Source organism: Scylla paramamosain, chromosome 23 (assembly GCF_035594125.1).
Source record: "Scylla paramamosain isolate STU-SP2022 chromosome 23, ASM3559412v1, whole genome shotgun sequence".
NCBI lineage: Eukaryota > Metazoa > Arthropoda > Malacostraca > Decapoda > Portunidae > Scylla > Scylla paramamosain.
In genome coordinates, this window is record NC_087173.1 from 2,837,986 (window position 1) to 2,847,985 (window position 10,000).

The window sequence follows — 10,000 nt, forward strand, 5'->3', positions numbered from 1 at the left end:
ATGCATGCTGGGAAAACATTGATCCTGTAGCAGCCACCGAGTATACAAAGAGAGAGAGAGAGAGAGAGAGAGAGAGAGAGAGAGAGAGAGAGAGAGAGAGAGAGAGAGAGAGAGAGAGAGAGAGCAGAGGCACAATATTATTCACGACATGATCAAATAACTAATGTATAAAAAATGTAATATGTATTTTATTTATTTATTTATTATTTTTTTACTGGGAGAACGTCTTTAATTTCCAGAGAGAGAGAGAGAGAGAGAGAGAGAGAGAGAGAGAGAGAGAGAGAGAGAGAGAGAGAGAGAGAGAGAGAGAGAGAAACCTATGAACACACGATATTAGAATAGAAAAAAAAATTTCCACAAGCATAAAAAAAGTTCACACACACACACACACACACACACACACACACACACACACACACACACACACGCAATCAGGAGTCATAACCTTTTGAATTGGAGTCGCATTTTTGACACTCCATAATAGCATTCAATTCCGTAAAACAAAGGGAGGCGCACTCAACACTCAATATTCCTCAATGCACCGCCACCAGTTTCCTTTTTTCCCACCCGAGCCTGTTTCGTCTGTTTAACTTCTGCTACCTCAATTTTTCCCGCGTCTATAATTACTTCCCGTCCGTGATTGGCTGAGAGAAGAATCGTGCCTTTTTTCTTTTCTTTTTTTTTTTTTTTTGGGTAGTGTGTAGGCAGTTATAGGCATTGTGGTCCTTTTGTTGTTATTAGTGTTGTTGTTGTTGTTGCTGTTGTTGTTAGTAAGTGTAGTAATAGTAATGGTAGTAGTAGTAGTTGTTGTTGTTGTAGTAGTAGTAGTAGCACTAGTAGTAGTAGTAGTAGTAGTAGTAGTAGTAGTAGTAGTAGTAGTAGTAGTAGTAGTAGTAAGAATAATAATAATAAGAAGAAGAAGAAAAGATGATGATGATGATGATGATGATGATGATGATGATAGCAACAACAGATGATAGGATAATAGCAACAACAATTATATATTCATAGAAGCGCTAAACATCTTAATAAAAAAAAATTAACTGAGATAACACACACACACACACACACACACACACACACACACACACACACACACACACACACACACACACACACACACACACACACACACACACACACACACAATAACACACATACGAAACAAAAAGAAAAAAAAAACCAGCAATACAAATGAACACTAATCCCAAGTTTGCATGCTGTCTTAATCACTCTAATTCAGGCGGGAACCATCATTTTAATCCTGAACATGCGAGACAATGGCGTGCATGATGGATAACACTTCCGGGAGTAAATATAACTAATGCATTTAACGTGAGAAGATAAACTAATAGAGAAACGCAAGCAGGCAAAACCACCAATACAATATACACGATTAGAAATAAGAAAAAATAAATAAACAAATAAACACAAACAACGTCATCTCAACACAGCGCCTTTGGGAACGACGGTGAAGCGGAAAGAAAAAAAGAAAAGGGAAAAACGGACGGTAGTGAAACGGAAAGAAGGAAACGAGGGGAGGGAAAAAGAGGAGAGAAAAAGCAGCAGGAAAGAAAAAGGTGGAAGGAAGAACGAATGGCTGTGAATTTGAAAAAGACCAAGAGAATAGGACGTGTTGGAGTAGAAAGACCTTCACGTGGAGGAGGAGGAGGAGGAGGAGGAGGAGGAGGAGGAGGAGGAGGAGGAGGAGGAGGAGGAGGAGGAGGAAATACGAGAAGGCTAGAAATAGGCGAAAAGAGGAAAATTTTAAAGCTTGCCTGAATATGTAAAATAACGAGAAGAAATTTGTGATGAATAGGAGGAAAATGAGAGAATTAAAAGATAACTTGCTTTCCTATCTTCCTATGATTTTCTGCTTGTTTATTTTTGTTTGTCTGTTTGTTTGTATGTCTTTTTGAGGGGGTATACCTGTTTGTTGGTTTTTATCTCTCTGTCATTTTTTTTCAGTCTGTTTCTACGTATGTCTGTTTGTCAGTCTATATTAGCCTAACTGCTTTTATTTTTCCTTCTTTCAGTGTCTATATAAGTCATTTAGTTAGTTCTTCAGTCTATTTTTCTGTCTGTCAGCCTATCTACTTGTCTGTCAGTCTGATTTCTCTGTTTTTTTTTTCTCCTTATCTGTCTAATCTCTCTCTCTCTCTCTCTCTCTCTCTCTCTCTCTCTCTCTCTCTCTCTCTCTCTCTCTCTCTCTCTCTCTCTTGACAGTAACACACGCAAGGTTACGACACGCCCTCCAAACACATAAACACAGGCGCCACCATATGTAATGCTGCCAGGGACGCCTTCACCTTACCACCGCCTGTCGATATAAACAAGGGCGACAAACGACTTGCAAATACTTTCACCGTAACTCCGCCACGCCGCACCTGGACAGAATTTATTATCGGCATGACGCGAGGAGTTTAAAATAGATACACTTGCTTTGGATGATTTAAATGTTTGTCAGATGAGATTTGTTATGTTAGTTTATGTTATGTTATGTTATGTTAGGTTAGGTTTGGTTAGGTTAGGTTGTAATTGGTGTTGTGTTAGTGGTGGTGGTGGTGGTGGTTGGTGATGATATTGTTAGTGTTTTTATAATGGTGTGTTGGAATATTAATGTTTATTTGATGTATATTGATTGTCACTGATTCATTATGTTCTTTTTTATTATGTATCTGTGTATTCTCCCTTCAATTTTTTATTTTTTTCATCCTCTTTTCGTTTCCTTAATCTGACACTAAACTCAAACTAAACTAAAAAATAAACTAACCAACCCTTTCATAACCGAACCTGACTTGATCTCACATAAACTAAATCCTATTAAAGTAACTAAAGGAACCTAACCTAACTTAACCTAACGTAACTTGAACTCTACAGAATTAATTAAACCAGCATGACCTGACCCAGCACAGCCCGCGTGTAGGTGGGGCACCTGTTTTCATTCACGTCATTGCTTCCCTCCTGCCGATATGAAGAGCCTTGTCATATACCATCATAAAGAGAGAGAGAATAATGAAAACCGAAATGGATATGGGAGAAATGAATTAACAAAGGCACACAAAGGTTGATTGGAAAAGTGCAAAGAGAATGACATTTACCTTTACCAATGGAACAGATAAAGTGGAATAATGGAATAAAATTTCACATGATGGATGACTTCACATAGGTGTACAAATATTAACTGAAAGGATATAAAGGTAGTGCACGGTATCTGTACATATGGAAATGCACACGAGAGAGAACAGGTGTAACGGAAGAGGATTAAAATGTAGACAGGTGAGCGAGAGCGAGAGAGAGAGAGAGAGAGAGAGAGAGAGAGAGAGAGAGAGAGAGAGAGAGAGAGAGAGAGAGAGAGAGAGAGAGCTTAAACAGGTGTAACAGAAAATTATTTAAAACACAGACAGGTGAGAGAGAGAGAGAGAGAGAGAGAGAGAGAGAGAGAGAGAGAGAGAGAGAGAGAGAGAGAGAGAGAGAGAGAGAGAGAGAGAGAGAGCTTAAATAGGTGTAACAGAAAATTATTAAAACACAGACAGGTGAGAGAGAGAGAGAGAGAGAGAGAGAGAGAGAGAGAGAGAGAGAGAGAAAAGGTAAAGCAGGCAGACAGGTGAAGAGGGAGAAGCAGCAAGGTGACAGGTAAAACAAAATTACCTGTCACTTGGGCCTGACAGGTAACGGGAGGCAGCGATAGAAAAAAAAAACCACATGGGAGCATAAGAAATTAATTACACATTGCCACAAGACGCCAGGAATATCCAAGCAACACCTGACGATAAGAAAAAATAAATAAAGAGATGAAAACAAACGGATAGAAAAAAAAAGATTAAGTGCGGTTCTGGATACGATAATAATAGTGATGTAGAATATAATGAAGAAAAAAAGAAAGATGCAGATAAATAAGTAAATGTGCTGTATACGGATATAATAGTGATGCTGTAGATAAAAGATAGCGACAGATGGGTTAAATTCTTGAAACGGAAACTCAAATGTCCATCACAATAATAATAACACCAAAAACCACACCAGCCGCTACAAAAGTGAATAAATGTATTAGATAGCAGAAAAGGCGACAGAGAAACTAGTGGAATTAATTAACTAAAGTGTGAAATGCCCGTCAGTATATCAACACCACTGATTTAATAATGCAACCACCATCACCACCACCACCACAACCACCACCACCACCACCGCACTGATGACCACAACAACAAGAACAAGAAAGAGATTAATTACAAAGAACAAACACCAGCATCACCAACTACAACTGACTGACCACCACCACCACAATCACCACCACCACCACCACAACCATCATCACCACAAACAATAGCATCCAAACTAACCACCACCACAACACCACAATTACCCCCACTAACAACACGAACAATAACAATAACAACAATAACAAGAGCATCCAGACTGACCACCACCACCGCCACCACCACCACCACCACCACCACCACCATCGCTGTCGCCGTCAGGAACAATGCAATTACTGCCTCTATAGTACGAAGGGTTTGGCAGGGCGCCTCTCCACCCGCCCCCCACCTTCCTTGTTACGGTGAAGGGCGTGAATGGTCGCGCCCTGTGTGTTAGGACGAAGGGACAAGGAGGAAGAAGACGAGGAGGAAGAGGACGAGGAGGAAGAGGAAGAGGAGGAAGAGGAAGAGGAGGAAGAAGAGGGAAAGGGAGAGATAAGACTGTATGAATAGATGCAATATTATCAGAATTAAGGAAATGTGTGTTCGTGTGTTTATGTTCTCTCTCTCTCTCTCTCTCTCTCTCTCTCTCTCTCTCTCTCTCTCTCTCTCTCTCTCTCTCTCTCTCTCTAAATATGAGACACGAATACACTTCTCCGTCAAAGGGATATGCATATTCTCCTCCTCCTCCTCCTCTTCCTCCTCCTCCTCCTCCTCCAGTCTCCCAGGGAGTAAATGATGCCCTCACTGGAACGCCGACCGTAATATCACTAGAGAGAGAGAGAGAGAGAGAGAGAGAGAGAGAGAGAGAGAGAGAGAGAGAGAGAGAGAGAGAGAGAGAGAGGAAAAAATGTTATCCCCAAGACATTTCCTCTAACTCCTCACACCTGATGCTTCGGGAAGGTACTGAAGGGGGGGAGAGAGAGAGAGAGAGAGAGAGAGAGAGAGAGAGAGAGAGAGAGAGAGAGGGAGAGGGAGAGGGAGAGGGAGAGGGAGGTTAAATATGGGGTGAGATAGAAGAGCATTAAGGTGGAAGAGGAGGAGATAGGAAGGAGAGGGAGAGAAAGGGAGAGAAGTTAAGAGGACTAAATGAGGTAAAAAGATGGAAGAGATGGGAGGGAGTGTGAATAATGGGTGAGAGGGAGAGGAGGAGGAGGAGGAGGAGGAGGAGGAGGAGGAGGAGGAGGAGGAGGAGGAGGAGGAGGAGGAGGAGGAGGAGGAGGAGGAGAGAAAGACTTTAAGGGTGTGAGAAAGTAAGGAGAGAGGTAAGGGAGGAAGCAAAGGTTATGTTATTCTCTCTCTCTCTCTCTCTCTCTCTCTCTCTCTCTCTCTCTCTCTCTCTCTCTCTCTCTCTCTCGTAATTTTTCTGTTTTATTTTCTTTCCCTCTTCTCTCTCTTCCTGTTTTTCTCTTCGCTTCGTATCTGTTCCTCCTCTTCTTCTTCTTTTTACCTTCTCCTTTCTTTCTTCTCTTCCTTTCTTGTTCTCTGCTGTGTAGTTTATTGGGCGTTTCCTCTTTTATTATTATTTTTTTTCTCGTTCTTCTCTTCCTCTTCCTTTTCCTCCTCCTCCGCTTCCTCCTTCCTCTTCTTCTTGCTTCTTCTTACGAGCTTTTATCAGTGAGAATATAAAAAATATTTCCACATCTCTTCTCTCTTCTTGTCCTCTTTCTTCTCCTCCTTATCTCCTCCTTCTCCTCCTCTTCTTTTTCTCCTTCTTTTTTTTTCTTCCACTGTTTTTTTCTTTTTTTTTCATTGTTTTGAAATGTTATCAGCTGAGAAATAAAACATTCTCTCTCTCTCTCTCTCTCTCTCTCTCTCTCTCTCTCTCTCTCTCTCTCTCTCTCTCTCTCTCTCTCTCTCTCTCTCTCTCTCTCTCTCTCTCTACTCCCACGTATTCCACCCCTCTCCCCTCTCTCCCTCCCTTCTTCCCTCATCCAATCTCTGTTTCTCTCTCCCTCTTCCTCCCTGCATCCTTCCCTCTCTCTCCCTCTCTCTCTCTCTCTCTCTCTCTCTCTCTCTCTCTCTCTCTCTCTCTCTCTCTCTCTCTCTCTCTCTCTCTCTCTCTCTCTCTCTCACTCTCCCTTCGCACTGTAATGAAGAAGATAATGACTAAAGTAAGTACCGGGACCTCTCCTCTCACCTCCTTCAGAGAGAGAGAGAGAGAGAGAGAGAGAGAGAGAGAGAGAGAGAGAGAGAGAGAGAGAGAGAGAGAGAGAGAGAGAGAGAGAGAGAGAGAGAGAGAGAGAGAGAGAGAGAGAGAGAGAGAGAGAGAGAGAGAGAGAGAGAGAGAGAGAGAGAGAGAGAGAGAGAGAGAGAGAGAGAGAGAGAGAGAGAGAGAGAGAGAGAGCAATATTGAGGTGCTTCATTATCATGTTACTGCTGTACTCTCTCTCTCTCTCTCTCTCTCTCTCTCTCTCTCTCTCTCTCTCTCTCTCTCTCTCTCTCTCTCTCTCTCTCTCACGTTACCAATACAACATAAATAATAATGATAACTGCATTTTTAAGGTTTCCTCTATCTATTGATATACTAATTTGATCTGTAATACCTCTCCCTCTCTCCCTTCCCTTCCTCCCTCCTACTTTCCCTCCAATCTTCTTCTCTCCACTCTCATTTTCGTCAAGTGTTCTCCTCATCTCTCTCTTCATCCCATTATTTAACCTTTTTTCTTTCCTTTTTTCCTTTCTTGCTAAAACTTTTCCCTTACGTTAAATTTTTGTAAACATTTCCTGTTTTAGATTAGTTTCCCCTTCCTCCTTCTATCTTTTTCTTTCATTTTATCTTTTTCTCCCTCTTCCTTATTTTCTTTGTCACATTGATCAAAACTCGTCATGTTTTCTTTTGTTTTCTTTACCTCCTTTCATTCGTCCTTGTGTCACCTTCTATTTTATCTCCTTTATTTTCCTCCCCCTTTCTCTTAATTCTTTCCTATTCTCCCTTTCGCATTAAGATTTCATTTCAGTTTCTCTCTCTCTCTCTCTCTCTCTCTCTCTCTCTCTCTCTCTCTCTCTCTCTCTCTCTCTCTCTCTCTCTCTCTCTCTCTCCATACTTCCGTCTGGTAAGTCTAAAATTTCTCCCCTTTATCCATTTGTTTCTCCCCTTCCATTCTTCCTCATGTATTCTTTCCCCTTTTCTCTCACATTATTTTATCATCCATTGCTCCTTATCACCCTCGTTGCCTTCCTCCTCCTCCTCCTCCTCCTCCTCCTATCTTTTCCTCTCGCTCATTTCTCTTTATCCCCTTCTCTTTCCTCCAGTGCGTCTCTCCTCTTTATTCCTAATGATAAGCAGATTTTTCCTTCATCTTTTTCCACCTTCTTCTTTTCTCTCTCCTTCCTCCTTCTATCACATTCTCCTCCTCATTTCTTCTGATCCATCTTCCTCCTTCCTCCGTTGCATTATTCTTTTAGTCTTTCTCATAAGCAAACTTTTCCATCTCTGCTCACTTTCCTATCACCCTCCTCCCCCTCCTCCTCCTCCTCCTGTTCTTCTGCCTTCACCTCCTCCTCCTATTGTATTCTCCTCATTTCTCTTCCGCATCTTCTTCCTCCTCATAAGCAGACTTCCCCATCACCCTCTTCATCTTGCTTTCACCATTATCCTCTTCCTCCTCCTCCTCCTCCTCCTGTTCCTCCTTCTATTGTAATCCCATTTTTCCTCCTCCCTCTTAAGCATCTTCCTCGTATAGCAACTTTTCCATCACTCCCTTCACTTCCTTTATTCTCTTTCTCTCTTCCTATCTCCATTTCTCATCGTATTCTTGTTATCCTTGTTATCCATTTTTTCCCCCATGTGTTGCGTCTTCGTCATAATCTGAGTCTTTTATGTCGCTCTCTTCTCACCTCCCCTTCATCTTCTTTGCTTCCTCTATCCATCTTCCATCCTGTTCTCCATCCAGGTCCTTGTTACCCATCCTCTTTTTCCCCCTCTGTGTTGCATCTTCGTCATAATCCAAGTCTTTCACGGCCCTCTCGTCACCTCCCCTCCACCGTCGCCCCTCATCCTCTTATTCCCGCTCCTCGCTTCGGCCTCGTCAGCATAATCCAGGTTGTGTCGAGGTCCCAGCACAAGGCCCTGGTCACGCCGGGCACCCAATAAGGTTTACGTGCCTCCAGAAGAAGATCCTATCACTCCGCCTCTGTTGCCGCCACACCCGTATTAGGCTACATCCCCTCCATCCCTCCCCGTCTCCTACCGGCCCTTCCCTGCCTCTCCCCGCCCCCTGCCGCCTCCATTTATGCCCGTGATGGCCCGTCCTTCACATGTATGGTCCTTCCTCCTCTGTCCCTGTGGCCTCCCGGTGCGTCGGTGTAACGAAACGACAAGTCTTTTATGTAAATTTTCAAGATGACTCCATTCTGTCTGTCTCTGCCTTTTTTTACTCTCTCTCTCTCTCTCTCTCTCTCTCTCTCTCTCTCTCTCTCTCTCTCTCTCTCTCTCTCTCTCTCTCTCTCTCTCTCTCTGCCACGTCTTCAGTTACGTCCTCCAATGAATGTTTCTTTCACGTCTAGTTTCCCGCCTGTTTTTTTTATTTCTATTATTTTCTTTCCCGAGAAGAGAGAGAGAGAGAGAGAGAGAGAGAGAGAGAGAGAGAGAGAGAGAGAGAGAGAGAGAGAGAGAGTTGGTTTTGCTTCACAGTTTCATTTTCGCTTCCTGTGGGTTTCGTTTTCCTCTTCCTCTTTACCTCTTACTATAATCACATCGACTTCCTCTTCCTCCTCCTCCTCCCCCTCTTCCTCGTCCTCCTTCTATACTATCCTGTCTTTTTCTGTACTATCCTCTCGCAATATCTATACTAATCTGTTTCTTCCACTAATAGCGTAAAATAATTACCTAAACAGCCTAGTAAGGACTTCAAGGTCTGTTGTATATTCCTCCTCCCCCTCCTCCTCCTCCTCCTCCTCCTCCTCCTCCTCCTCCTCCTCCTCTTCTTACCCGTCATCCTCTTCCCTTTCTTCCCTTCCAGTCAAGTATTTCATTAACAAACAAACACCACGCGCCGTTTTTCATTCCCTTCACTGTAACGATTCACACAAAAAAGTCATTATCAAGATGGCAACCATCCCTCTCCCCCTCCATCACTCTTCTTTCTATTTGAACTTGCGATATTCTGATGATTAATCGTAAGGGGACGGCGATACCCTTAGGGGCTCAAAAATCTTCCCTTAGGGCGCGTTTGTCCCCTTGGAATTCCTCAGGGTGTGAGTGGATTACGTTTTCTATACCGTTTTCTACCCCTGTGTCCTTATGTGCATCCCCTGAGGTCCTACAGCCATAAACCTCAACACACTTACTTGGTTTTAATTTCTCTTGTCCTCTAATGCAAGTGTTGGTCAGTGTTGTTTGTCTTTGATCTATTTTGTTGGGAAATTCTGCCCTGTTCATCTAACTAATGCAAGAGTTTTGTATTTTCATTGTTTTCTCGTTTGTACTGGTAAATTCTGATCTGTCCATCTTACTAGTAGTGCAGGAGTTAACTAGTATCTTCATTCTTTCATCTCTCTTTTTGGTAAATTCTGCCCTCTCCATCTCAATAGTGCAGGACTTATCTAGTTTCTTCATTCCTCAATATTTTCAACTCACAAGCTTTGCCCTGTCTACCTCAGTCACCTAGAGCCTTCACTCTCATTCCTTTTTACTGGTAGACTCTCAACTCCCCACTGGTGTCTGTCTATCTTGTCCTAATGCTTACAAGCTAAACTGTATCTAAAGAGGAACATTAAGACCCATGTAAAGAAAATACACAATTTTTTTCCCTATTTCTTCCCTGTAATATTTTTTATTTTATTTTCTTAAAGGAAGA